Below are 26,391 nucleotides of genomic sequence, written 5' to 3' on the forward strand. Positions count from 1 at the left end.
GTGGTGGCACATGCCTGTGGTCCCGGCTACATGGGAGGTTGAGGCAAGAGGATGGCTTGAGCACAGGAGGTCAAGGCTTCAGTGAGCCATTATTGTGCCACTGCACTCCAGCCCAGGTGACAGAGAGAGAGAGAGAGAAGGAAAGAAAGAAAGAGAGAGAAAGAAAGGAAGGAAGGAAGGAAAGAAGGAAGGGAAAAGAAAGAAGGAAAGAGAGAAAGAACGAAAGAGAAAGAAAGAAGGAAAGAGAAAGAGAGAGCGAAAGAGAAGGAGGGAGGGAGGGAGGAAGGAAAGAAGGAAGGAAGGAAGGAAAGCAGGAAGGAAGGAAGAAAAGCCTCCATCATGTAATAGAATTGAGGACCTATGGAGAGATAAGGTGTGGTTTGATTAAGCACAAAGCAATCAGACAAACACACTCTCTGATATACGGTTAAGTGGTTGGTAGTGATGCTTCATTACTCCACTGGGACTCATTTTGAGTGATTGCCCTTTATGTATGGATATTACAGACATGGGCATAGCTTTATGTTATATTAAGATATTAACCACCCATGTATGTATTTGTAATCAAGGGCATGTTTATGTGACATTAGGTAACCTTTGTTGAGTACTTACTATTTGCCACCATTCTCTGAACGTTTTATATGTATTACATTGTTTGTCTTTGAGCCTGTCTATAAGATACACCATTTGTATACCCATTTTACAGATGAGAATACCAGGCATAGAGAACTTTGGTTACTTTGCATAATGTCACACAGCACAGCTCTGGAATTCTCTCTCTTGAGCCCTTACTTTGTACCAGACACTGTTGTGAGTGCCTGGACATAATGTGTGGAAGTCTACCAGGGCTTAATTCTGATTCTCCCTCTTACTAGGTGTATAGCCTTAAGTAAGTCACTTATTCTCCTTACCTGTGTTTCTGCATATGTAAAAGAGTGAGTTGTGAAAATTAAGCAAGTTAATAGAAGTATTTAAAACAGTATCTGGCCCATAGCAAGCAATCAGTTACCTGTTTTCACCATCACCTTTGCATTGTACAAGTGAGAAAGGTGGTGCCTAGAGGTTATGTAGACATAGGCGTCATCCAACAGTATGCCAGTATTCTTCCCTCCCACCTGATTTATTTTGCTACCTAAGAGCAGCTTCTTTTTCAAAATTAACTTGGTTTCCTCTTGGAGGATATTGTAATGGTACAGGGCTTTGTAAAATGGTCAACACTGATGGATGATTGGACCTAGTGTTATGCAGTCTTTAGAGTCATAGAATGAAAACATCTAACCACCTGCCACACACACATACATACTTTCTGTCATTGACTGAAGTAACATGGCCTTCTCTTTTAATACCTCAGTGATAGTTACAGCTCTCTAGAGAGCCTGTCCCATTGTTGGAGAGCCTTATTCTTAGACATTCTTCCAATATTTAACTGAAATCTGTCCATGCCACTCCCACTCATTGGTCTTATTCTGTGTTTTCTGCACCCTCATCCCCCATAACATGGCATGCTGTAGCATACTTGAAAACAATGATCCTGGCTTCCCCAATCTCTCTCAGGTTACATAGAACCAGATCTCAGTTCTGAGGGTGGTTGGGGTGGGTGGGTGCGGTTCTGGGCTACTCCTGACCCAGCTTGTTCAAGTTTACACATTATCCTCTAGGGAATCAGAAAAAAGAGAAGGAGCAGATCTTTTATTATAGCTCCTTCCCCTCACTTCCCATTCCTCCAGCTCTGCTACAGTACAAGGAGAGCCCCAGGTATGTGAGGGGCAAATGAAGATTTATCTGCAGATGGGAGTGAGATGCCAGAGCATCTGGCTGCCCCAGTGACCTCTTCTGTGCCAAGTGTGAGAGAGAGATGGGAAGCATAGGAAGTCGGCCTGTGAGGCTGGCCACCTGCTTGTTCACTGTGGGGTCCTTGCACCTGGTTTAGACTAACACAGTAAAAAAGGGCACCATTGCCCCAGAGCATACTCCTAAAAAGGGAGACAATCCCAGCCTCTCCTGCCTGAATACATATCCACAAGCCACCACCATGATTAGCTAGCAAAGGCAGCCACAAAACCCAGAGGTGGGAAGAGACATAAACCATCCATGCCCTGAAAGAAGTTATCTGCATCTGAAATCTTATCCTGGTAAATCAGCCCTTTCCCAACTCTTCCCCTTATAAGGATGCTTAAATACTGCTTGGAATTTGTAACATCCACTGAAGGTTTACCATAGTATACATTGTTCCCAGCCCTCTTTCATTATGGTGGATGGCAGGTGTATTATTCAGTTTGCTGCTATGAAGAAATACCTGAGACTGGGTAATTTATAAAGAAAAGAGGTTTAATTGACTCACAGTTTCCCCTGGCTGGAGAGGTCTCAGGAAACTTACAATCATGGCAGAAGGCACCTCTTCACAGGGTGGCTGGAGAGAGAATGAGTGCAAGCAGAGGAAATGCCAGATGCTTATAAAACCATCAGATCTCGTGAGACCCACTCATTATCATGAGAACAGCATGAGGGAAACTGCCCCCATGATTCAGTTACCTCCACCTGGTCCTGCCCTTGACACATGGGGATTATGGGGATTAGAATTCAAGTTGAGATTTGGGTGGGGACACAGAACCAAACCTTACCAGCAGGAGAAGACACATCAACTAGGGACAGAAAGACAAAGTAGAGAAGGCAGCATATTCAAGCCATTGAGATGGCCTGCATCCTTCCTCTGAATCCACTTTGTCCGTCACTCTTTCAACTAGGGAGTTTCTTTCTTTGTGGTAAGACCCTTGGAAGCTCTAGCCAGATTGCAGGGACTGTACCTAAAGGACAGACTGTCAGGCATGCCTAGCAAATTGGCAAAGTTGTACAGAGTTCAGCACATCAGGCAGATAGGCCATATCTATACCTCAAGGTCATTTTTGAGGTAGCACAGCCATTAATGCAGACCCAAAGAGTTTTAGGGACTATTCCCTTTAGAATTGAGAGCTCAACTCTGTGCTTCTAGCCACCCATTCATCCTGAAGCCAGGGCAGAATGAAGGGGAAATCCAAGAACCAAAAAGTGACTGTGGTAGAGAGCGAGCTACTCTGGAGTAGAAGTTTGGGTTCTGGCTCTGATTCTTTCATTCCCTAGTCATTTGCCCTGAGGGCATTAGACTAGGTCATCTGATTACTGTGTGCAAAATATGTGCTTTATGATCACAAAAAGTAACTAAAAGAATGTAGACATGTGCTGTAGAGTTGGCATTTCTGAAGCTACAAGGCTGCAGCATTCTCTGGCTATTAATGTACTGGAAATCTTAGGCTCTTTGAAAAGCATGTGGCCAAGTCTGTGGTCCTCATGGAGTCAGCAAGATAGAAAACATAATTTTAGCCTGACAGTTCCAATAACATAAGAAAAAAAAAAGACCACGATGTGTAGCATTCTAAGAATAATCCCAAATTGAGGGTGAGGAATGGGAAACAGAAACACCAAGTAAAATGATGTCAACTTCTGCAGAACCTCCCAGCATTAAGGCAGAGTTTCTACATAAAAATGCCAAAATTAGTGTGCTTCCAAAAATGTTTACTTGTTGAGGCTATTGGGCAGACTCTACTAAGTCTCAATAAGCAAGTCATCTGGATTTTTTAATAAATAACTATTTCAGTCCACTGCCGTTGGAGACGTGTGGACTGCCCCAGAGACATGAACATTGGTCAACAGGGTTCACGTGGCTCCTCCTCCATATGTATACAGACTTTGAACTTCAGGATGGCACAGAGGACCAAGGGGTGGTGAATGATGCCATCCACTGGGGTGCCAGGCGAAAATTGTAGAGCTTCTATTTACATTCATTTCATATGATCCTTTTTAATATGGTTATTTGTGCCTGAATTGTAATGTGCATGGTGTATCACTGCAGTAGTACCTGTGTCTTATACATAAAGGAATGGTACCTATGGGGACATTTGCTTAGATTCGTATTGATGAAGTTCTCTTAGAATCCACTGGTTTGAGTGTCACTTCTCAGTGCTACATGAGTAGCACTTTTCATCTCCAGTGGACACACAGAGACCTCAGGGCAATCCCTCACCCCACCTACCCTGCCCCATGCAAAACCATTCTGCATTCTCTCTAGATCTCCTCTTGGGATTCCACATCCTGAACTAGGAGGTGCCGTGACTATGGGATCTTAGCCGTCAGATCTACTTCTAGTTCTGTTCATTTGCCAAGCTTTTTATTCCCACCAGAGTCATGTTCCCTCATGACTCCATTTTGTTTATTTGAAATATAATTGAACATACTACTCCCAAAAATCAGTATTAAAAAATTAGACACAGAGCCCTGCTTCTCAAAGTTCATAGTTAGGGTGCCCTGTCAGGGCGACCTCGTGATCTGCCAGAGACAGCATGCTCTGGCACTTCCTCACTTTCCAGCCTGTGACACTGACAGATTGGTGAAGTGAAACCCCCAGAAGTTGGAGCTTCAGATCACTAGGTATGGGGTGTTCTGGAACTAAAGAGTAACCTAATGCCTAACAAGTTGTGCTTTCGATTCTGAAACATCCTATAAAAAGTCATCATTCAGTAAGTTGATAGGGCTACTCATTTTTAAAGGAAGGGACTAAGACTCCAAAACATGACCTATTTGTGGTCAGACAACAGCCAGTCTACTTGGGACCTCACCTAGGGAGCAGCTAGCTCTTCAGACCCAACAGAGGATCGACTGGCCCAGTCCTCTCCAACTGAGGTCCTCTGTCCCCACCCATACCCTCTTTGTTGTTTGGACCAGATGAAAGAAAAAGCCTGCAAAAGAAAAATAAAATGGAAAGTGCCTCACCATATACACAGGAGTTTATCATCTAAAGTGAGCTCAGGAGTAAATGAGGATTGGGGCTGTCTACCTCCCTGACATACTCCTTCCCCTAAAATATCCCTTCACCCTTGAAATATCACCCTCCTACTCAGGAGTGAACTATGGGCATTTTTTTTTTTTTTTGGCAGTCAGAGTTGACCAGAATTTTTTCATCACCTGAGCTGCAGCAGGGAGACTCCCCACTTCTAGTTGGATGCATCTCTATGTAGAAGCTCTTGGAAGCCTGGTCACTTGGTTTGGGAAAGAATATTTCTCCTTGTGATGTCCTTTTCCTAAGCTAGACATAGCCAATAATGCAGACCACTCACCTATGATTATTCCCAATGATCAAAGGAAGATACTGACTTTATTTAAGCTACTTGGTGTATTCATTTGCTGGGGCTGCCATAACAGAGTCCCACAAATCAAGTGGCATACACAACAGAAATGCATTGTCTCGGAGTTTTAGAGGCTGGAAGTCTGAGATCCAGGTGTCAGCAGAGTTGGTTCCTTCTGAGGGCTGCGAGGGAGCATCTGTTCCAGGCGTCTCTCCCGGCCTCTGGTGTTTGCTGGGAATCTTTGGTCTTCCTTGGCTTGTGGATGCATCACATCAATCTCTGCCTTCATCTCTGCATGATGCTCTCCCTCTGTGTGTATCTCTGTGTTCAGATTTCCCCTTTCTATAAGGACACCAGTTATGCTGGATTAGGGCCCACCACCCCACCCTAAAGACCTCATTTTAACATGATTATCCCTGTAAAGACCCTGTCTCAATAAGGGGACATTCTGAGGTACTGGGATTAGGATTTCAACCTAGAAGTTTTAGGAAGACAGAATTCAATCCATAACCCTTGGAGAAGTTTCAGGTGAGTTTACCTAGAGAAGGGACCATGACCCCAAATGCATGTGGGAAGAGACAGATATTGCACAGAAGTGAAGCAGACAGTGAGGAGATGAATAGGGAGTGTTAGGAACAGGGGCGAAATGAAAAGTCCACCCTTGCATCAAGAGGCCATCACTGTTCAGCTTCAACCCCCTGTTGTTTTGCAAAAATGAAGGACTAGTTTGTTAGCAATTCTGAAAAAAAGAATCTGGATTTTTAAAATGACAATTTCAATTTTTTTAGACTTTATAGGACTGGCACAGTGGCTCATGCCTATAATCCCAGCACTTTGGGGGGCCAAAGTAGAAGGATCACTTGAGCCCAGGAGTCTGAGACCAGCCTGGACAACACAGACCCCATGTTGACAAAACAAATTCTTAAAAATTAACTGGGCATGATGGCGTCCACCTGTAGTCCCAGCTGCTTGGGAGGCTAAGGTAGGAGGATCCCTTGAGCCCAGGAGGTCGAGGCTGCAGTGAGCTATAATTGTGCCACTGCACTCCAGCCTGAGCAACAGAATGAGACCCCTCTTTAAAAAAAAAAAAAGAGATAGGCAAAAATATATATTTGTGGACTGAATTCAGCCCAATGACTCCATCTCAGTTCTGGGCCTCCTGTTTTAAATCTTGGACCTGGATGGTGTAGTTTATTCTATTTATAGTATATTCATGAAGTCTGTGTGCATGCAGTGCACATGCCGAGGAGACAATGAGACAGGAATAGTAGGTATGTTGTAAACGTAAATGTGAGCACGTGTATGTGTATATCAGTAGCAATGTAAAATTAGCATCTGTAGAATCCAAATTAGTTTGAATGTACAGTCATACATTGCTTAACGATGGGATTACATTTTGAGAAATGTGTCAGGCAATTTTGTCATTGTGTGGCCATCATGAAGTGTACTCACACAAACCGAGATGGTAGAGTCTACTACACACTAGGCTAGATGGTAAAGCCTATTGCTCCTCAACTACAAACCTGTGTGGTATGTTACAGTACTGAATACTGTAGCAATTGTAACACAATGGTATTTGTGCATGTAAACATAGAAAAGGTAGAATAAAAATACAGTATTATAATATTTTGGGACCACAGTCCCATATGCAGTCCATTACCCAGAGGTTGTTATGAGGTGCATGACTTTACTTATTTGTGTGGATTGATCGTTAATCAGTATGCCATATTCCTAAAAATGAGCACTTGCTCCAGGTCTTTGTTTTAGGAATTTAGTTAGCTTGCTGCAGAATGTCTACAAGTGACTCCTGAAGAACACATTAATTTGGTTGAGGCTGGTGAAGTAGCGTCACTGATTTCTTTTCCTTAACACCCACAGCCTGGGAATCAGAAGGGTTTAAGGTTAAAGCACCTAGTGACGCTGATAGCTTCAATCTACACTGAAGGCGTGGAAACCGGCACTAAGCCCCATGTGGTAGATCAGATGTAGTTTTCTCCTTTGTAAAGGACCGAAATTCTTCCTCTTTTCTCTCCTCCTCACTACTTTATCATTACTGTGACTTAGTGAATGAGATAGTGAGATAATAGTCTGATCATCTCCATGAAACCTAGTATGTTACTCTGTCTTATTTAGAATTTCATAATATGCTAGATAGAAAAAGTATCCTAAATCTGTATTTTATACTCCTAAGTAGTCTACACCATTGTTGCTATAAGCAGAATATGAAATAATATGTACCAAGGATTATGCGCTGCTTTAAATCATGGTACGGTGTTCAAGAGAGAAAATTGAAATCCATTTTTTATGCTTGTAGCACAGGCAATAAAATACAGTAATCTTGACGTCTAAATGTAGTTTGGGTAGTGTTTATGGTTGGGGAAAATTGGTGCGGTGAGTCTGACACACCGACCCCTAGCTCCAAAGTGCCAAATAGTGTCTCCCCAGGAATCTAAGGACTAATGCTGAGTGTGAGCTGGCATCTCCCCGGGCTAGGTAATTTCTTCTGCTGCAGAAACACTTTCTAAAAATAGGAATAACAATAAAAGGCTCTATGATGTCAATTCAACTTGGACTTACTTAGTGTCCCTGGATACGTGTCACTGTGAATTACAACTCCAAAGAAAAAAGGAAGGAAAATAGACTGGAGTGAAGTTTTGGAGGCCATGCTTGTAGGCCTAGCCCTTGCGGTTGTGCGCCATTATCATCACCATCATCATCATCCTCCTCATCCTCATCTTCATCTCAGCTGTGGAGGAGCAGGGAGTGGGGCACAGCTTAGAGGGCACAGGAGAGAAATGGAAAGACGGCCCTGGTATTCGCTCATCTTCAGATCCACAAAGCCTGGGTGGGGGTGGCTCAGGCCAGGGAGACTTCCCATAAAACTGGGAGGATTCGGAGACCTCCCATAAAACTGAAGGAAGACGCCAGTCACCAAACTGAAATTGTGTGTTGGGAACAAGTCAGGTCAGGGTGAGCATAACTTGAATGTATTTATTGAGTTCTACAACATTTGTCCCACAAATGCATGGACTTAGTGTAGCTAAGCTGCTTTCAGATAATTTGACATCTTTTATGAACTCACTGCACGCAATAGAAAATCCTTTTTGAGAGCCCTTTGGGAATGCTGACATCTTCTGAAAGGTGCTCAGATGAGCTCAGGCTATAGCACTACCTGTTTGATAGAAAGTTAAAGAAACCACATGTTCACTGGGGTTTATTTAAAAAAAAAATCAGTGGAAGGTGAGAAAGCTGTCTGGATAAGAAGATTTGAGCAAGACGCATTGGAAGGAGGTAGAATAAAACTTCAAAACCACACATGTAGAGGTTCTGGCATTGAGCCATGGGTCACAGCCATCACAGGGACCTACAGCCATTGAACATGTCTCAGAGCCCTTGCAGGGTTGTGCATGGCCTCTTGCCCTCTTACCCCAGCCTCTAGCTGTTAAGAGCTACAGCAAAGACTGAACTCTTGACATCCTGTTGCTAGGACAGAGTTTCTGAGCCTCAACTCTGTGTGTATGTCCATGCCTGTGTGTCAGGAGGAGAGGAGGCCCCGTCTGCAAGCCCAGTACTGCATGTTGAGGAGCAGAGCCACATCTTGGAGAGCACCGTTAGTTCTCTGCATCTGTGACTTGCGGCTGCCCCGGCAGTCTGTACATTTTTCAGTGATACAGTAAGTGTGGTGGACAAAGAGCTGCCTTTTACCCAGTGGGAACACAATCGATCTTAGTGTTTAAACTTGCAAAGTTTCTTTTAAAAAAAAAAAAAGTGGCCATTCTTGGAGGTTGTGAGTCTTACTTTGTTTTATATTTCATAGCTTTTTTAAACAACTGATTATTCCAGCAGCATTTCAAATTTTGGGTGCAGGGGGTGGGGAGAGCACAGTTATACTCAGCTGCAGACTAAGCAGGGAATGGATGAATCTTCTGGGCTGCATGGTCACATTTTAAGAGGCTCTTCTTAGGGTAGATGAAGAGGAAGCTTCAAAGACTGGGCTGTTTATTACTCACAGCAACTTTTTGTTCTCAGGTGATTTTCCCCTAATCTGTAATGATTGTTCTTGTTTGTTAATCTAAGCAGAAGGCAGAAAGAAAGGCTGTGTTTCTTAGGATATTCGTTGTGGGTTTTTTTGTTTTTGTTTTTGTTTTGTTTTGTTTTGTTTTGTTTTGAGATGGAGTCTGACTTTGTTGCCCAGGCTGGAGTGCAGTGGCGCAATCTTGGCTCACTGCAACCTCCACCCACCCCAGGTTCAAGTGATTGTCGTGCCTCAGCCTCCCAAGTAGCTGGGACTATAGGAGTGTGCCACCACACCTGCCTAATTTTTGTATTTTTAGTAGAAATGGGGTTTCAACCTGTTGGTTGGGCTGGTCTCAAACTCCTGGACTCAAGTGATCCGCCCACCTCAGCCTCCTAAAGAGCTGGGATTACAGGCATGAGCCACTGTACCCAGCCAGGATATTTGGCTAAGTGAAAGAAGAATCAACCCATCTACCTTTAAAGACCTCTCAGGGCGAAGGTCCCTGATACGTGCCATTTATCACTTTAAAGCCTGTTGCTGTAGATAAAGTGTTTCCCCATCAGCACCTCATCTAATAATCTCCATGCAGCCCTGCAAGGCGGCCGCTACTGGGAATCCCATTCTGTAGATGAGGAAACTGAACCAATGATCTCAGAGATGATAAAGGGCAAAGAGAAGCACATCTTCTGAATCCAGGGTTTTCCTATTTCTGGCAAACCCACTGGAAAAAATGTGTAGTTTGGTTGAGTTTTTATGTTGAACAGAGCTTCCCTCCCAAGGACCTGTGGTTTGGTAGGTATCTTGGTGGACTGTAGAGTTCTAGAGCAGTGGGTCAAGCTACGTGCAAATGTCCTCAAGGGAGAGATAAGGCATGGAATGAAGAAGAGGAAAGGAGATGTTCTTCTATCTCGGGCTTAACTGGGCTTTTTTATTGCATTTCAGTAATACCTGTGCCTGTTGCAATGTGGGGAACAGAGGTCCAATGCAGTGGTTCTCCTGGTGTGGCCCTTGGGCTAATGGCATCAGCATCCCCTGGGAATTTGTTGAAAATGCATATTCTCAGGCCCCACCCCAGACCCAGAATCAGAAATTCTTAGGCCGGGTGGGAGGTGCTGTGCAGGAATCTGCATTTTAACCAGCATGATTCTGATGCACACTAAAGTTTGAGAAGCAATGGGCTAGTAAGAAGAGAAATCAAAGACTTTGGAGCTGAACCTGAGCTTGAAAGCTCTTCACCACTTACTAGCTGGGCCCCTGTCAAGCCTTAGTTTCCACATCTGTAAAATGGACCTCCCACACAAGGTCATCCAGAGCACCAAATGAGTAAGACTTTCAATTGTAGTAGATAATGAATGCTAGTTCCTTCCCTCTCCTGGTGAGTCTGAATACTGTATCATGCTAGACTCTTATTAGAAAAAGTAATGCTGGGTGGGCGCAGTGGCTCACACCTGTAATCCCAGCATTTTGGGAGGCCGAGGCAGGTGGATCACTTGATATCAGGAGTTCAAGACCAGCCTGGCCAACAAGGTAAAACCCCATCTCTACTAAAAATGCAAAAAAAAAAAAAAAAAAAACTAGCCAGGTGTGGTGGCACAGGCCTGTAGTCCCAGCTACTTGGGAAGCTGAGGCAGGAGAATCGCTTGAACCCAGGAGATGGAGGTTGCAGTGAGCTGAGTTTGCACCACTGCACTCCTCCGGTCTGGGCAACAGAGTGAGATTCTGTCTCAAAAAAAAAAAAAAAAAAAAAAAAGGAATGAGTAATGCTAGTTGCCCTAACAGGAAAATCCTAAATCCCAGTCACCTAAAGCAGCAAAGGTTTATTTCTCACTGGAGTTAAGCCTAATGTGGATCTGGTAGCCTTGATCCGTCAGATAGCCATTACATGCTTCTAGAACACATGACTCCAATCTCAATAGCAAGGGAAGAGCAGGCAGAGGAGGCACACACATCACTTCTGCTCACAGTCCATTCATCAGAACCCAATCTCACTTCAAGGGAGTGTGGAAAACATAGAGAAGCACACGCAGTGTTGGATGAGCGTAAAGGACCTTTTCCACAATTCCACTGAGCCTACAGTTGCCACACGGGTCTTTAGGTCATGATTCTTGCACTTGTGTAAAGGGACTGTCACAGCTATAAGAGACTTGATTAAAAGACTTTCCACAATTAGCAGTTGGAATTCAGGGGCACCAGGTACATCTGAATGGAGCATATCACCTGGATTGCCAGAGGGGTCTGTCTTGGGGCGAGTACATGGAGGTCACTAATGCCCATGGTCTATATCAATGAATTTGCACCTAAGGCTAAGTTTAGTAAAGCAACTTATGGAAATCAAAATGATCTCAATTTGAGAAAACAGACTCAAAAAAATCAACATTGCTTTTGCTTTAAAGGAAAAACTAGCTTAACTACAACTGAGAAATCACAAAAAGGAACAGTGGACTTTGAGCTCGAGTGAGTTTGTTTTATATGAGTTTAAGGTTAAATTTCCAGGGAAACAAGTTACTAAGGGAGAACATGGGAACCTCAGCTTCAGCCAGTTGATTCAATTGGAAACTATTGATTAAGCACCAACTGTGTGCACAGCTCTGTAATGGGTGTTATTTAAAAGGTAGCTAGATAATTATGCTTCTCAGAAGGTTTAGATGAGTGAGTCACGGTATGCTTACTGTTTTCTGCTTTCATCTGGAAAAGACGCAGCAAGTTCCATGAAGAAGGCACAGATCTCTCTGTAGCAAATTTTTTTATGGGTGTGAATGTATTTTAGATTATTTCTCTTGCCATTTTTTTTCCTTTAAAATATCCCCCAAAAGAATGGGAATGAGTCAGGGCTCTGATCATGTAAACACTGAATAATCTAAACATCTGATTCTGAGGTTTTTTTCCTCTTAAACTTGTGCATTAATGTGAACAACTTCAACTTGAGTTGTCAGACCACTTTTTTTTTTTTTTTTTTTTGGCGAGATGTTCTTTTTTTCTTTTCTACAACCTTGTAACCACTTATAAGCTTAAAACAGCCACAAAGATGTGTCATTTCTCTCATAGTTTTACCATGAAAGGATTTCTCAGTCACTTGTGAACTTACCAGGAGGCAATGAATAAACTCTGATTTAAATCATTTTATGAAGCATCCAAATAATGGCCTAAACCTTGGTTAAAAGGCAATTTTACTGCAGGGAATATTCAAATATCTCATCTAGGCCTTTCAGACTGGCACAGAGATTTTTGTCACTGTGTGGACCTTGGGCCTATGACTTGTTGGAAACTCTTTAATGAGTTTCTTTTAAAAGAAAAAAAACCCGTAAGTTCAAGGGTACATGTACAGGTTTATTATAGAGATAAATTCCATATAGTGGGGGTTTGGTTTACAAATTATTTTGTCACCCAGGTAATAAGCATAGTACCTGATAGGTAGTTTGGTAGTTTTTTGATCCTCAACCTGCTCCTACCCTCCACCCTCATGTAGGCCCCAGTGCCTGTTGTTTCCTTTTTTGTGTCTTTGTGTACTCAGTGTTTAGATCCTACTTGTAAGTGAGAACATGTGGTATTTGGTTTTCTGTTCCTGTGTTAGTTTGCTTAGGATAATGGCCTCCAGCTCCATCAGTGTTACTGCAAAGAACATGATCTCATTCTTTTTTATGGCTGCATAGTATTCCATGGTGTATATGTACCACATTTTCTTTATCCAGTCTGCCATTCATGGGTATTTTTTCAGGGGACCTGCCCCGATAATCATGTAGGTTCTTTTCTAGTTTCCCTAAGCATTGGCTGGCTTGGGAAATAAAGGGACAGAGTATAAAAGAGAGAAATTTTAAAGCTGGGCGTCCGGGGGAGACATCACACGTTGGTAGGATCCATGATGCCCCACAAGCCACAAAAACCAGCAAGTTTTTATTAGGGGTTTTCAAAAGGGGAGGGAGTGTGCGAATAGGTGTCGGTGACAGACATCAAGTACTTAACAGGGTAATAGAATATCACAAGGCAAGTGGAGGCAGGGCGAGATCACAGGACCACAGCTGCCAGGCGAAATTAAAATTGCTAATGAAGTTTCGGGCACTATTGTCATTGATAACATCTTATCAGGAGACAGGGTTTTGAGATCAACCAGTGTGACCAAAATTTATTAGGCAAGAATTTCCTCTTCCTAATAAGCCTGGGAGCGCTATGGGAGACGAGTTTATTTCACCCCTGCAGTCTCAACCATAAGAGACAGGTACGCCCTGGGGGGGCCAGTTCAGAGACCTAACCCTAGGTGCGCATTCTCTTTCTCAGGGATATCCCCTGCTGAGAAAAAGAATTCAGCGATATTTCTCCCATTTGCTTTTGAAGGAAGAGAAATATGGCTCTGTTCTGCCCGGCTCACCGGCAGTCAGAGTTTAAGTTTCTCTCTCTTATTCCCTGAACAATTGCTGTTATCCTGTTCTTTTTTCAAGGTGCCCACATTTCATATTGCTCAAACACACATGCTGTACAATTTGTGCGGTTAATGCAATTATCACATAGTCCTGAGGCGACATACATCCTCTTCAGCTGACAGGATTAAGAGATTAAAGTAAAGACAGGCATAGGAAATCACAAGGGTATTGATTGGGGAAGTGATAAGTGTCCATGAAATCTTTACAATTTATGTTTAGAGATTGAGTAAAGACAGGCATAAGAAATTACAAAAGTATTAATTTGGGGAACTAATAAATGTCTGTAAAATCTTCACTATCCATGTTCTTCTGCCATGGTTTCAGCCGGTCCCTCTGTTTGGGGTCCCTGACTTCCCGCAACAGTATTTAGGTTGATTCCATGTCTTCACTGTGGGCAGTGAATAGTGCTGTGATGAACACACATGTGCATGTGTCTTTATGGTAGAATGATTTCTGTTCCTTTGGGTATATACCCAGTAACGGGATTGCAAGGTCGACGGGTAATTCTGTTTTAAGTTCTTTGAGAAATAGCAACTGCTTTCCACAATGGCTGTTTACAATCCCACCAGTAGCATGTAAGCATTCTCTTTTCCCCACAACCTCACCAGCATCTATTATTTTTTGACTTTTTAATAATAGACATTCTGACTGGTGTGAGATGATATGTGGTTTTGATTTGCATTTCTCTAATAATTAATGATGTTGAGCATTTTTTCATGTTTGTTGGCCACATGGATTTCTGTTTTTGAAAAGTGTCTGTTCATGTCCTTTTTAATGGGGTTGTTTGTTTTTTGCTTGTAAATTTAAGTTTCTTATAGATGCTGGATATTAGACCTTTGTTGGACGTATAGTTTGCAAATATTTTCTCCCATTCTGTAGCTTGTCTGTTTACTCTGTTGACAGTTTCTTTTGCTGTACAGAAGCTCTTTGGTTTAATTAGGTGCCATTTGTCAATTTTTTTTTTCATTGCAATTGCTTTTGGCATCTTCATGAAATCTTTGCCAGGTCTTGTGTTCAGAATGGTATTTCCTAGATTATCTTCCAGGGTTTTTATAGTTTTAGGTTTTAAGTCTTTTAATCTATCTCAAGTTGATTTTTGTATATGGTGTAAGGAGCAGGTCCAGTTTCAATCACCTGCATATAGCTAGCCAGTTATCCCAGTTCTTTGGTGAGTTTCTTCACCCACTTCACAACTGTATCATTAGGATCTCAGAGTGTAATAGAACATTTTAGAACTTAAATGGACATTTACTATCACTGCATCTAGCCTTAATTTTACAGGTAAACGGCTGATAGAGGCTACACTACTAGCCAAGTTCACACAGTAATTTCTGACAAACTAGGATTTAAAATAAAGTCCTCTGACCCAGTCGGTGCTTAAAATTAATATCTCTCAAAAAAGAGAGAGAAATAGATCATGTTTTACTGGAATAAACAGGCCAGTTGTTTGTTAGCAACCATAACAACTCATATATCTTCGTTGATTTTCTCAAAAGAAAAATAAATAATGTGGAGGTTTTGAATGAAATATTTAAAAAACATATTCAGTTATCAAAGGGCCCATGTAAAAGGAATCCTTGAATTCTCCCACAGATACATTCTTTCACGGCCACCATGATCTTCCTTGATCCCACTTAGCCAAAAGAACACTGAAATTAAATGTGCAAGCGAAAGATGTTTCCCTACCTGGATGGCTGATGGTTCATTACAGCTGAGCAAAGTCTCATTAATCATTTTGAAAACTAGGCAGGTACTCTGGAAAATTCTTTTGCTGGTACCTTAATTTAGAGTTGGCCTATTCTTGTGATTCTTTCAAACGATAAGTGAAACTCTAATCATGTATACTTATTAAGAATTATCTGTTCTTTGTTTCAGTGGTGAAGTTGGCATTTCCAGTCTATAATTTCCATTGCATATAGTGCTCTTTCTCCCTCACCCACCAAATTTGGCTTCAGGCTTGATGGGATGTGATTTTTCTGTAGCCCCTATACAGAGCTTGCACATGGACCTGAATATTTAAAGAGCAGAACGAGATTACAACTGAGAAATTTGCAGTACAGTTGTTCTTCACGTGTCCCCATGTATCTTTGTTTACTGGCAAAACACCTCGAATCTCATGCAAAATGCTAATAGGAATAATTCATTTTATTTATCTTCATTATGATCATTTCACTCCTCTTGGGATGCCAAGACTTTAATAATGGCCTCAAAAATTGCATACATGCCTAACTAAATAGTAATTTTGAGGCAGAATGTAAACAGGGAAAAGCATCCAAAGATACAACCCTGGAAAATCACTTTTCCTCTAATTCTAAAAGCAATTCCTTTGAAATATAAGTGAATACACTTCTATTTTAGGAAGTGTGTTCATGAAAATTTGATCTTCTGTGCCCTTCAACTCATTAAAACAACAGTTATTCAAAATGGGCAGCCTCTTTAGTGTCTTTGAAAAGAAATAGGTAGACAGATAAACAGTGGGTGCAGACAGGTCATCGGCGTATTGAAAAGAGGTTTGCCTCTCCTGTAAATCCAACCGTCCTTTCGACTGTTAGGATTTTCCTCATTTTGCTAATCTTCACATTGTAACTTATCAGGTTCCCTCGTGTGTGTGTGTGTGTGTGTGTGTGACGGAGTTTCATTTTTGTCGCCCAGGCTGGAGTACAGTGGTGCCATCTTGGCTCATTGCAACCTCCGCCTCCTGGGTTAAAGCGATTCTCCCACCTCAGCCTCCCAAGTAGCTGAGATTACAGGCACCGGCCACCATGCCTGGCTAATTTTTGTATTTTTGGTAGACACGGGGTTTTACCACATTGGCCAGGCTGATCTCGAACTCCTGACCTCAGGTGATCCGCCTGCCTTGGCCTCCCAAAGTGCTGGGATTACAGGCGTAAGCCACCGCGCCCAGCCCAAGTTCCCTCTTAAAAGATGCCAAGACAGATAATTGCATCTTCCTATACACTAACATGACATTGTGGAAGCTAGGCATGCACCTACAGCCCCAGCTGCTCGGGAGGCTGAAGCTAGAGAATCACTTGAGGTCAGGACTTCGAGGTTGTAGTCTGCGATGATCAAACCTGTGAATAGCCACTGCACTCCAGCCTGGGCAACATAGTGAGACCCTGCCTCTTTAAAAAAATAACAAAAATTTTAAATGACGTTATGAAGGAGCTACCATCGACAAATTTGGTTCAACCAACGAATCTACCACCTGCCCATTCTACCCAAAGAAGCCTGGTTAATGTGGCATTTCAGGTGAAGCCCTCAGCACATCCTCCTTCAATTACTCGGCACTGCCTTTATATTCATGGAACTGTGAGCAGGCAGCTTCTCCCTGAAGCCTTCCATATCAGTACAGCACATCCTTGAAGCATCTCTGCTGAGCAGCCTTGGCCCTCGTTGTGGTGGTTCTCTGTCAAGTTTCCCTCTCTCTTCACAGTTCTTAATGAACAGAGCCATCTGGGGCCACAGCCTGTGAAATCTGATTCTCTTCCCACAGTCAGCAAACAGAGCCACTGGGATATGCTCAGGCAGCTCCCAGGAGGAAACCATAAATGCATATAGCTTTGTCTAGGCAGAAATAAAGTGAGCTCATTCATTCAAAACAAAACAATGAAAAACATTGTATCACGTCAGCTGCAGGCTACCTAATTAGTTAAAATGTATCATAAATGTGTATCACATATTAAGTGATCTCTATGCATTAATTTGTTGATAATATAGCATCGAGGTATTTGTAAAATTCTATGGAACATGTTTTGAACGTGAAAACTCGTCATTTCTATAAAATCTTTCAAACTGCCTGTTTGGCAAATAAACTTGATATAGGGGGAAATTCTGGTCTCTTGTGTGTGATCACGGTTATCCTCATGTTGAGGTGATCGCAAAGCCCCAAAGTGAGAGACCCTGTTAGAGGAGATAAATCATCATTGTAAGGCCAATTAGTAGACGGGGCAATAACTCATATTGGGAGAAGCATGCCTTTAGCTGCCGTAAGTGGAGGAACTCACAGCTGCAGCCACATCCCTGCAGCTCTGATCTGACTGCAGAGCTACCAAAAATCTAATCCGCATGTGTGGGCTAAAGCACAAGCAAGGGACAGAAGACTGGAAGCCACAGCGGAGAGAAAGTTGGCATAAAAAGCACTCTGCAAACATCAAAATCGTGTGCCAACTAAGCAAAGCCAATGCATAAGCTATAATGTCTTCTAGATATTTTATTGAGAATGATAAGGATGATGAAGAACGAGAGGAGAAGTTAGGTCTTCCGTCCTCCCTTGCCAGCCACAGTTCCTAACTGTACCATTTTTAAACGTTTGATTAACTGTTCGTGGCCTATCAGCATTATTCTTTGCAGCCTTTTGGCCATGCTCGTGTAGGGGTCCCCAAACCCCCAGGCTGTGGACTGGTATCAGTCTGTGGCCTGTTAGGAAACAGGCCCCACAGCAGGAGATGAGTGGCGGGAGTGAGCATTACTGCCTGAGCCCTGCCTCCTGCCAGATCAGTGGCGGCATTAGATTCTCAGAACTGTGCATGTGAGGGATCTCGGTTTCACGTTCCTTATGAGACTCTAACTTACGCCTGATGATCTGAGGTGGAATCACCCCAACCCCTGAAACCACCTTGCCCCCAAACCCCCATCCATAGGAAAATTGTCTTCCATGAAACCAGCCCCTGGTACCAAAAAGGTTGGGGACAGCTGGTCTAGTGTGTTAAAGGCCCCAGCAGATTACATCTTTCTGGTCAGGGGTATGAACTACACTAAAATGTATGGTGATTAAGCCGGGCGTGGTGGCTCATGCCTGTAATCCCAGCACTTTGGGAGGCCAAGGCAGGTGGATCACCTAAGGTCAGGAGTTCAAGACCAGCCTGGCTAACATGGTGAAACCTCATCTCTACTAAAACTACAAAAATTAGCCAGATGTGGTGGCAGGTGCCTGTAATCCCAGCTATTCAGGAGGCTGAGGCAGGAGAATCACTTGAACCTGGGAGGCGGAGGTTGCAGTGAGCCAAGATTGCACCACTGCACTCCAGCCTGGGCAACAGAGAAAACTCCGTCTCAAAAAAAAAAAAAAGTATGGTGACTAAAGAATCACCTATTTCATTTTTCATTGGGAAACCAAAATAATTTCCGTCTTGTAAGTTATGACCATTTATGTGGTTCTGCTCCACTGGCTGATGCTTCAAGGAAATAGTTTTCAGACATTGGTGACACTCCATGGTAGGGGCCCACCAGTTGTGGCCCACAGACTGAACCCACCCCACTCTCTGTCTTTGTCAATAAAGCTTTATTGGAACACAGTTACACTCATTCATTTACCTGCTCTCTGTGGCTGCTTACACACCATAATGGCAGAGTTGAGTAGCTGCAACAGAAACTGTATGGCCCACAAACCCAAAGTATTTACTATCTGGCCCTTTGAAGAAAAAAGAAATGAGACATTTAAGGACCTAGACTGAGGACATTAGAGAATGTGGCCTTCCTCTCACAGTGCTGATCCTAGATCTATTTAGAAAGTGCATGTGCCCGAAATATCTCCATTCGAGAAAGAAACTAAATTCATCCTCACACACATAGGGATTTCCTTTGTGCTCATTACTGTAATCATCAAAATGATCCCATTTACCTTTACTTCTTAGTCCAGATCCGCCTGTGAAGCATCATATAGCATACAGATTATGCTGGGAATACGGTCCAGTTTTTCAAACTTGATTTATTACCTGAGCAGTTAGAAAAGCTACTTCAAGGACAACCAGGTATCATTGAAAGCAGCTCAGCTCAGCTGCCGGCCAGATAAGAAGGGGCTGGCTGTGCAGACAGACTGAGAGAAGGAATCTATGTAAGCAGAAAATGTGTGTTGTCCTTAAGAAAGGAAGGCCACAGCCATGCCATGCAGGCTTAGCTTGAAAATAAATATCAGCAGGTGTGAGAAGTATGTTCCTGTTTTTGCAGCTGAAGCTAGATTCCAAGTCCTGCAGGAAAAGGGGGGGGCTGGAAGGAGGGTCGCCAACGAGTAAGAGCCAGATACTAAAACATGACTCCTTGGGCGCAAGACAGGTCTGGGCGCAAGACAGGTCTATCCTCAAGACAGGTGGCGCACAAATGGAGTGTCACACAGATAGGAAGAGATGTGGCAAGAGCTCTGGCAAATTGCAAAACCGTGGAATATGCTTGGGATGTGTGTAACACTGCGGTGAAGAGAGGCTGACAAATCCTCTACATGACACTTACTGTATGAAGAAAACATATCCATTTTACACACACACACACACACACACACACACACACACACAATCGATCTTCTGATCAGTGAAAGGAGCTACTGACAGTGGTCCCTGTGCATGGTCCACGTGCCTCTCCCATGAGTGGCAGCCACCTGAGAAGGGCAGCTTTCAGGGCCCCGAGTGGCTGTGTGTCCCTGTCTGCTGTGGGTAGGATTCTGCCTGCCAGGCACACCCAGCCTCCCAGTGACCTCTTGTTAGAGACACATCGGGTGGGATGCTGGCCATAGGTGGGCGCTCTCCTAGAAGGGGGAGATGGCTCCTGTGACTGAGGGGAACGTTACACAATCAGTCGTTCCCTCAGGATGGAGGCAGGTGTTTATTTTCACTGCAGGAGTTGGTTTGGCTGGTGCTCCCTGAGAGGGACATTACAGTCACGGGTGCAGGGCTGCAAATAGGATCTGTTCAGGTTCTCGCCGGCCTCCAGCTGGGGCATTTCAGCATCAAGAAACTGCCTGCCCATGTGCTGGGGGCGCTGTGGTCTCTGATGTCTGTCTGGCCTCGTATAGGGGAGGGTGGGGATGTATTCATGGTGCGTGTGTGTGTTGAGTGTATTTGATGTGACCGGAATGTGAGAAAATAAAACAAAAAACCATAAGGAAGGGAAGAGAACATGGACTAATGTGTGCCAGGCTGAGCTCTGACAGTCCTATGGCAGATACCAGCTCTAAATTCAGCCTCTCTTTGAGTCTCCTATTTGAAAGCAGTTATCTCCGCTCTCAAGGGCTCTCTCTCAAGCCATTGAGTAGATTAGCTGAAGAATTAGTGAAAAATCATTTAAATTTATATATATAATAAGGGGATTGAGAGGCTGAGGCAGGAGGATTGCTTGAGGCCAGGAGTTCAAGACCAGCCTGAGCAACATAGCAAGATCCCCATCTCTACAAAAATTTAAAAATTAGCTGGACATGGTGGCACACACCTATAGTCCCAGCTACTGGGGAGGCTGAAGTGGGAGGATCACTTGAGCTCAGCAGTTTGAGGCTACAGTGAGCTGTGATTGCACCACTGTACTCCAGCCTGAACAACAGAACAAGATCCTGCCTTAAAAAAGAAAGAAAGAAAGAAAGAAAGAAAGAAAGAAAGAAAGAAAAGGCCAGGAGGCACGGTGACTTATGCCCATAATCCCAGCACTTTGGGAGGCTGAGGTGGGCAGATCGCCTGAGCCCAGGGCAGATCGCTTAGACCAGCCTGAGCAACATGGCAAACCCCTGCCTTTACAAAAAAAAAAATAGAAAAAAAAAATTAGCCAGGCGCCTGGGAGTCAGAGGTTGCAGTGAATCAAGATCGTGCCACTGCACTCCAGCCTGAGCAATGGAGCAAGATCCTGTCTCAAAAAAAAAAAAAAAAGAAAAAGGAAAGAAAGAAAAGAAAAAAGTCTAAAAAAGAAAAGGATAAAGTCTATTTGAAACTTCCATTTGACTCTCCATTTTCCATTCTTTTCCTTCTTTCTGTTTCCCATATAAATAGATCCTTTCCTGGATAAATAACTCATTCCATTATTTCCATTATTAAAATTCCATCTATCCTGATCTCATTATAATTAACCAATTTTCAAAGAATGCAAAAATACAAATCTACACTGGTTAGACATTCTTAAAATCTGCCATGCTGCTGTTATTAAAAAAAAAAAAAGTTTTGGGGGAGAGGAGAGGGGTCTCTTTGTTGTTGTGTCACATCTGCAGAAAAATGTATTTTGTGAAAGAGTATCGGCCGCAGGAAAACACTTAGAGATTAATGAGAGTATCTATATTCATACCATTCCCTTGGGCTACAAGGCTATTGGCTTAAAAATGAAGCTTTATGTTTAAATTTATGGACCATGGGTCACGAAAGGTAGGGAAAATGAGACTTTCATTAAAGGAGAATTATAGAAAACTTAGCAAAATATTGCAGCCAAAACCCCCCTCCACTTGAGCATCTGAGATTCCTTGGGGTTTTTGTGTTTTCGTTTCCAGGTTTCTAAATAGCATGAGATCTCATCTGAACTTGAGTTGTTATTGTTTCCAGAAACAAGTTCAGAAGAGACTTTGGGAGACAGCTGGAAGGAAAATAGCTGTGGCCCCACTGAATGAGGAGGGAAAGGATCGGGATTCCTGCCACCTGTCTCCTGGCTTCTTCCCCACCCTCTATCCTCAGCCCTCTCCTTGGGAAGTATGATCGCCCCAAAATGAGAGATTGGCCCTTTGCAGGTGACATTTAAAACACATGAGCTGGACATGTTCTGTAGCTCCTAGGAGGAATCCACGTGTTGCAGTCAGAGAAAGACATGGAAGGAGGCACCTTGTTGCCTATTTTTAACGTTTCATCCCTTGCTTATCTTTGAAAAATGATTGGTGGGTGCATGTGTTGTTTATTGAGGCCCAACTAAGCACAGGCATTGGAGAAATCTAGAACCATGGTACTTTGTGAATAAATGAATGAATGATGACATTTTTCTGTTGTCTGGGCTGTGCATATCAACCTAACCACAATATTGCCCGTGACAGTCCCTCTCTATAGCAAACGCCAGAACTTCCTCTCTTTATTCGATCACTCTTTGTCCTTGCCCCACAGTTCTGTAATCATCAGAAGCAACACTGCTTAGAGAAGTAAGGACAATAAGTACAGTGATACCTAGGGTAAGCCTTCAATTAAGAAAAGGAAATCTGGATGTCCACCACCATCTGAATCTCAGCAAAAGACCTGCTTTAGACTCAGCAGAGCCTAAGCATGCCCACAGTGGTGGGCATGTTTGGTGGGTGCATCCTGGGTCCACCAGCAGTCTCCTTTCCTGCAGGAGGTCAGCTGCATGGACGTGGACATCTGTGCCGCCACGTTGGGCAGTGGCAGTGATTAGGCATTGCTGGGAGACCTCACTGAAGGGCTAAGACAGTAAAGGAGGAAAATGCCCAATGCCATTTGATAATTGCAGGACTTGATTTGGGGCACACATTAGAAACCAACTGGGGTGGCTGGGTGCAGTGGCTCATGCCTGTAATCCCAGCATTTTGGGAGGCCAAGGCAGGCAGATTGCCTGAGGTCAGAAGTTCAAGACCAGCCTGGCTAACATGGTGAAACCCTATATCTACTAAAAATACAAAAATTAGCCAGGCGTGGTGGCACATGCCTGTAGTCCCAGCTACTCGGGAGGCTGAGGTGGGAGAATTACTTGAACCCGGGAGGCAGAGGTTGCAGTGAGCTAAGATTGCAACACCGCACTCCAGCCTGGGCAACAGAGCAAGACTCCATTTCAAAAATAAAATAAATATAAAATAAATTTAAAAAAAAACCAACTGGGGTATCCCAGAATTAATTGAGGTAATTTGCAAACATTAGAGGTTATGTATTTTTGTGACATGGAAAATTGTTATTTATAAGTCATCTGAATATTTTTTGGCTTAGTCCTCTTAGTTGGAGTATTGGGCCCAGTGTAACTCTCTATCCTTAAAGAGAAATGGTGCAAAGGTCATCTAATCTGATTGCCATTATCTGTCACTGTTGATCACCAGGATTGATGTGGTTATATGACTATGAAAGCAAGTGTCTCCTTCCTCTTTGGATATCCATAGTGTCCCAAATCTGAATAACTTCATCAAAAAGGAAGACGTTCTCTATCAGGATCTTCCCATCAGTCAAGGTTCCAGCAGGAAACAGATGGCTCCTAATTATGATAACCTGAGGAGGGTTTATTTACAACAGAACTAATTATAAAGGTGTGGGCAGGCTTCAGAATCCTTCTCAACACAGAGCTCCAGGCTGCCTTTACCAACCAACCAGAGTTGACAAATGAACTGTACCTGTTTTTCAGTGTGACTCATGTAGATTACTGTTAGTTGCATCTTCCATAAGAGCCAAGAAAGCAATAGACTACTTATCTATTTTTATATAAAGACATTATAGATAGGCAGGAAATTCTTATATGCAACAAGTTAAGAGAGGACATAAATTCTGAACTGAGAAAGACCCACCTCTTAGCTCCCCAAGGCAGGAAAGCAACACATCTCTGTATTAGTCCATTTTTGCATTGCTATAAAGAAATGCTTGAGACTGGGTAATTTACAAAGAAAAGAGGTTTAATTGGCTTCTAATTCTGCAGGTCGCACAGGAAGCATAGCAGCTTCTGCTTCTGGGGAGGCCTCAGGAAATTTCCAATCATGGCAGGAAACAAAGTGGCTGCAATGTGTCATACATGCTAGGAACAGGAGCAAGAGGCAGTGAGGGGAAGATGCCACACACTTTTAAACAACCAGATCTCATGAGAACTCATTCACTATCAGGAGAACAACACCAAGCGGATGGTGCTAACCCATTCATGAGAAACTGCTCCCATCATTCAATCACCTCCCACCAGGTCCCACTTCCAACACTGGGTATTACAATTGAACATGAGATTTGGGTAGGGACACAGATCCAAACAATATCATTCTGCCCCTGGCGCCTCCCAAATCTCATGTCCTTCTCATATTGCAAAATAAAATCATTCCTTCCCACCAATCCCCAGTCTTCACTCATTCCAACATTAACTCAAAAGTCTTATCTGAGACAAGGCTAGTCCCTTCTGCCTATGAACCTGTAAAATCAAAAACAAGTTAGTTATTTCCAAGATACATGGGGGTATAGGCATTGGGTAAATACTTCCATTCAAAAAGGGAGATATCAGCCAAAAGAAAGGGGCTACAGGCCCCATGTAAGTCCTAAACCTAGCAGGGCAGTCATTAAATCTTAATGCTCCTAAATCTCTTTTGACTCCATGTCCCACATCCCAGCCACACTGGTGTGGATGGTGGGCTCCCAAAGCATTGGCCAGTGCTGCCTCTGTGGCTTTTCAGGGTTTAGCCTCCACAGCTGCTCTCATGGACTGATGTTGAGTGCCTGCGGCTTTTCTAGGTACAGGGTGCAAGCTGCCAGTGGATCTTCTGGGGCCTAGAGGACAGTGGCCCTCTTCTCACAGCTCCACTAGGCAGTGTCCCAGTGGGGACTCTGTGTGGGGGCTCCAACCCCACATTTTCCCTCTGCGCTGCCTTAACAGAGGTTCTCCATGAGGGCTCTGCCCCTGCAGCAGGCTTCTGCCTGGACACCCAGGCTTTTCCATACATACTCTAAAGTCTAGGCCTCAACTCTTGTACTCTGAACACCCACAGCCTTACTACGATATGGAAGCCACCAAGGCGTACAGTTTGCACCCTCTGAAGCAGCAGCCTGAGCTGCACCTGGGCCCCTTTGAGCCATAGCTAGAGCTAGAGTGACTGAGATGCAGGGAGCAGTGTCCCAAGGCTGCACAGGGCAGCGGGGCCCTAGGCCTGGCCCATGAAACCATTCTTCCTTCCTAGGCCTCTGGGCCTGTGATGGGAGGAGCTGCTGTGAAGGTCTCTGAAGTGGCTTCCAGGTCTTTTCCCCATTGTCTTGGCTATTAGCACTTAGCTCCTTTTTACTTATGCAAATTTCTGCAGCCTACTTGAATTCCTCCCCTGAAAATGGGCTTTTCTTTTCTACCACATGGCCAGGCTGCAAAGTTTCCACTTTTACCGTTTCCCCTTTAAATATAAGTTCCAGTTTTAGGTCATCTTTTTGCTCATGCATGTCAGCATATATCATTAGAAGCAGCCAGGCTACATTTTGAATTTGGCTGCTTAGAAATTTCTTCTGCCAGATACTCTAAATCATCACTCTCAAGTTCAAAGTTCCACAGATCCCTAGGGCAGAGGCACAGTGCAGCCAAGTTCTTTACTAAAGCATAACAAAAGTGACCTTTGCCCCAGTTCCCAATAAGTTCCTCATTTCCATTTGAGATTTCATCATCCTGGCCTTCACTGTCCATATCACTTTGAGCATTTTGGTCACAGCCATTCAACCAGTCTCTAGGAAGTTCCAAATGTTCCCTCATCTTCCTCTTCTTCTGAGCCCTACACACTCTTCCAATCTCTGTCCATTACCCAGTTCCAAAGTCACTTCCACATATCCAGGTATCTTTATAGCAATACCCTACTCCTCAGTTTCAAATTTCTGTATTAGTCTTTTCTCGAACTGCTACAAAGAAATACCTGAGACTGGGTAATTTTTAAAGAAAAGAGATTGAATTGGCTCCTGGTTCTGCAGGCTGTACAAGAAACCTAGCAGCTTCTGCTTCTGGGGAGTCCTCAGGAAGCTGCCAATCATGGCAGAAAACAAAGGGGGAGTGAGGCATCTGACATGGCAGGAGCAGGAGCAAGAGACAGAGGAGGAGGTGCCGCACACTTTTCAACAACCAGATCTCATGAGAACTCATTCACTATCAGGAGAACAGCACCAAGGGAATGGTCCTAAACCATTCATGAGAAACCACCCCCATGATCCAGTCACCTTCCACCAGGCTGCACCTCCAACACTGGGTATTACAATTGAACATGAGATTTGGATGGGGACACAGATCCAAACCATATCAATCCCTAACTTCATAGAGCTTTATTATACATCATAATCATCTTTCTAATTCCCACCCATCCAGCACCTTATCTGGAAAACGTTCAACAGATATATCTTAAATCATATTGAATTAAGCAAAA

The 26,391-nt window shown here is 43.5% G+C and overlaps 1 protein-coding gene across 8 annotated transcripts in view; it reads left to right on the forward strand.

Moving 5' to 3' along the window:
* Positions 1 to 26,391, forward strand: part of PHACTR1 (phosphatase and actin regulator 1) — a 574,931-nt gene that overhangs the window by 515,914 nt on the left and 32,626 nt on the right. The gene's annotated exons all lie outside the window — the stretch shown is intronic.

This window comes from Pan paniscus, chromosome 5, assembly GCF_029289425.2.
Source record: "Pan paniscus chromosome 5, NHGRI_mPanPan1-v2.0_pri, whole genome shotgun sequence".
Lineage (NCBI taxonomy): Eukaryota > Metazoa > Chordata > Mammalia > Primates > Hominidae > Pan > Pan paniscus.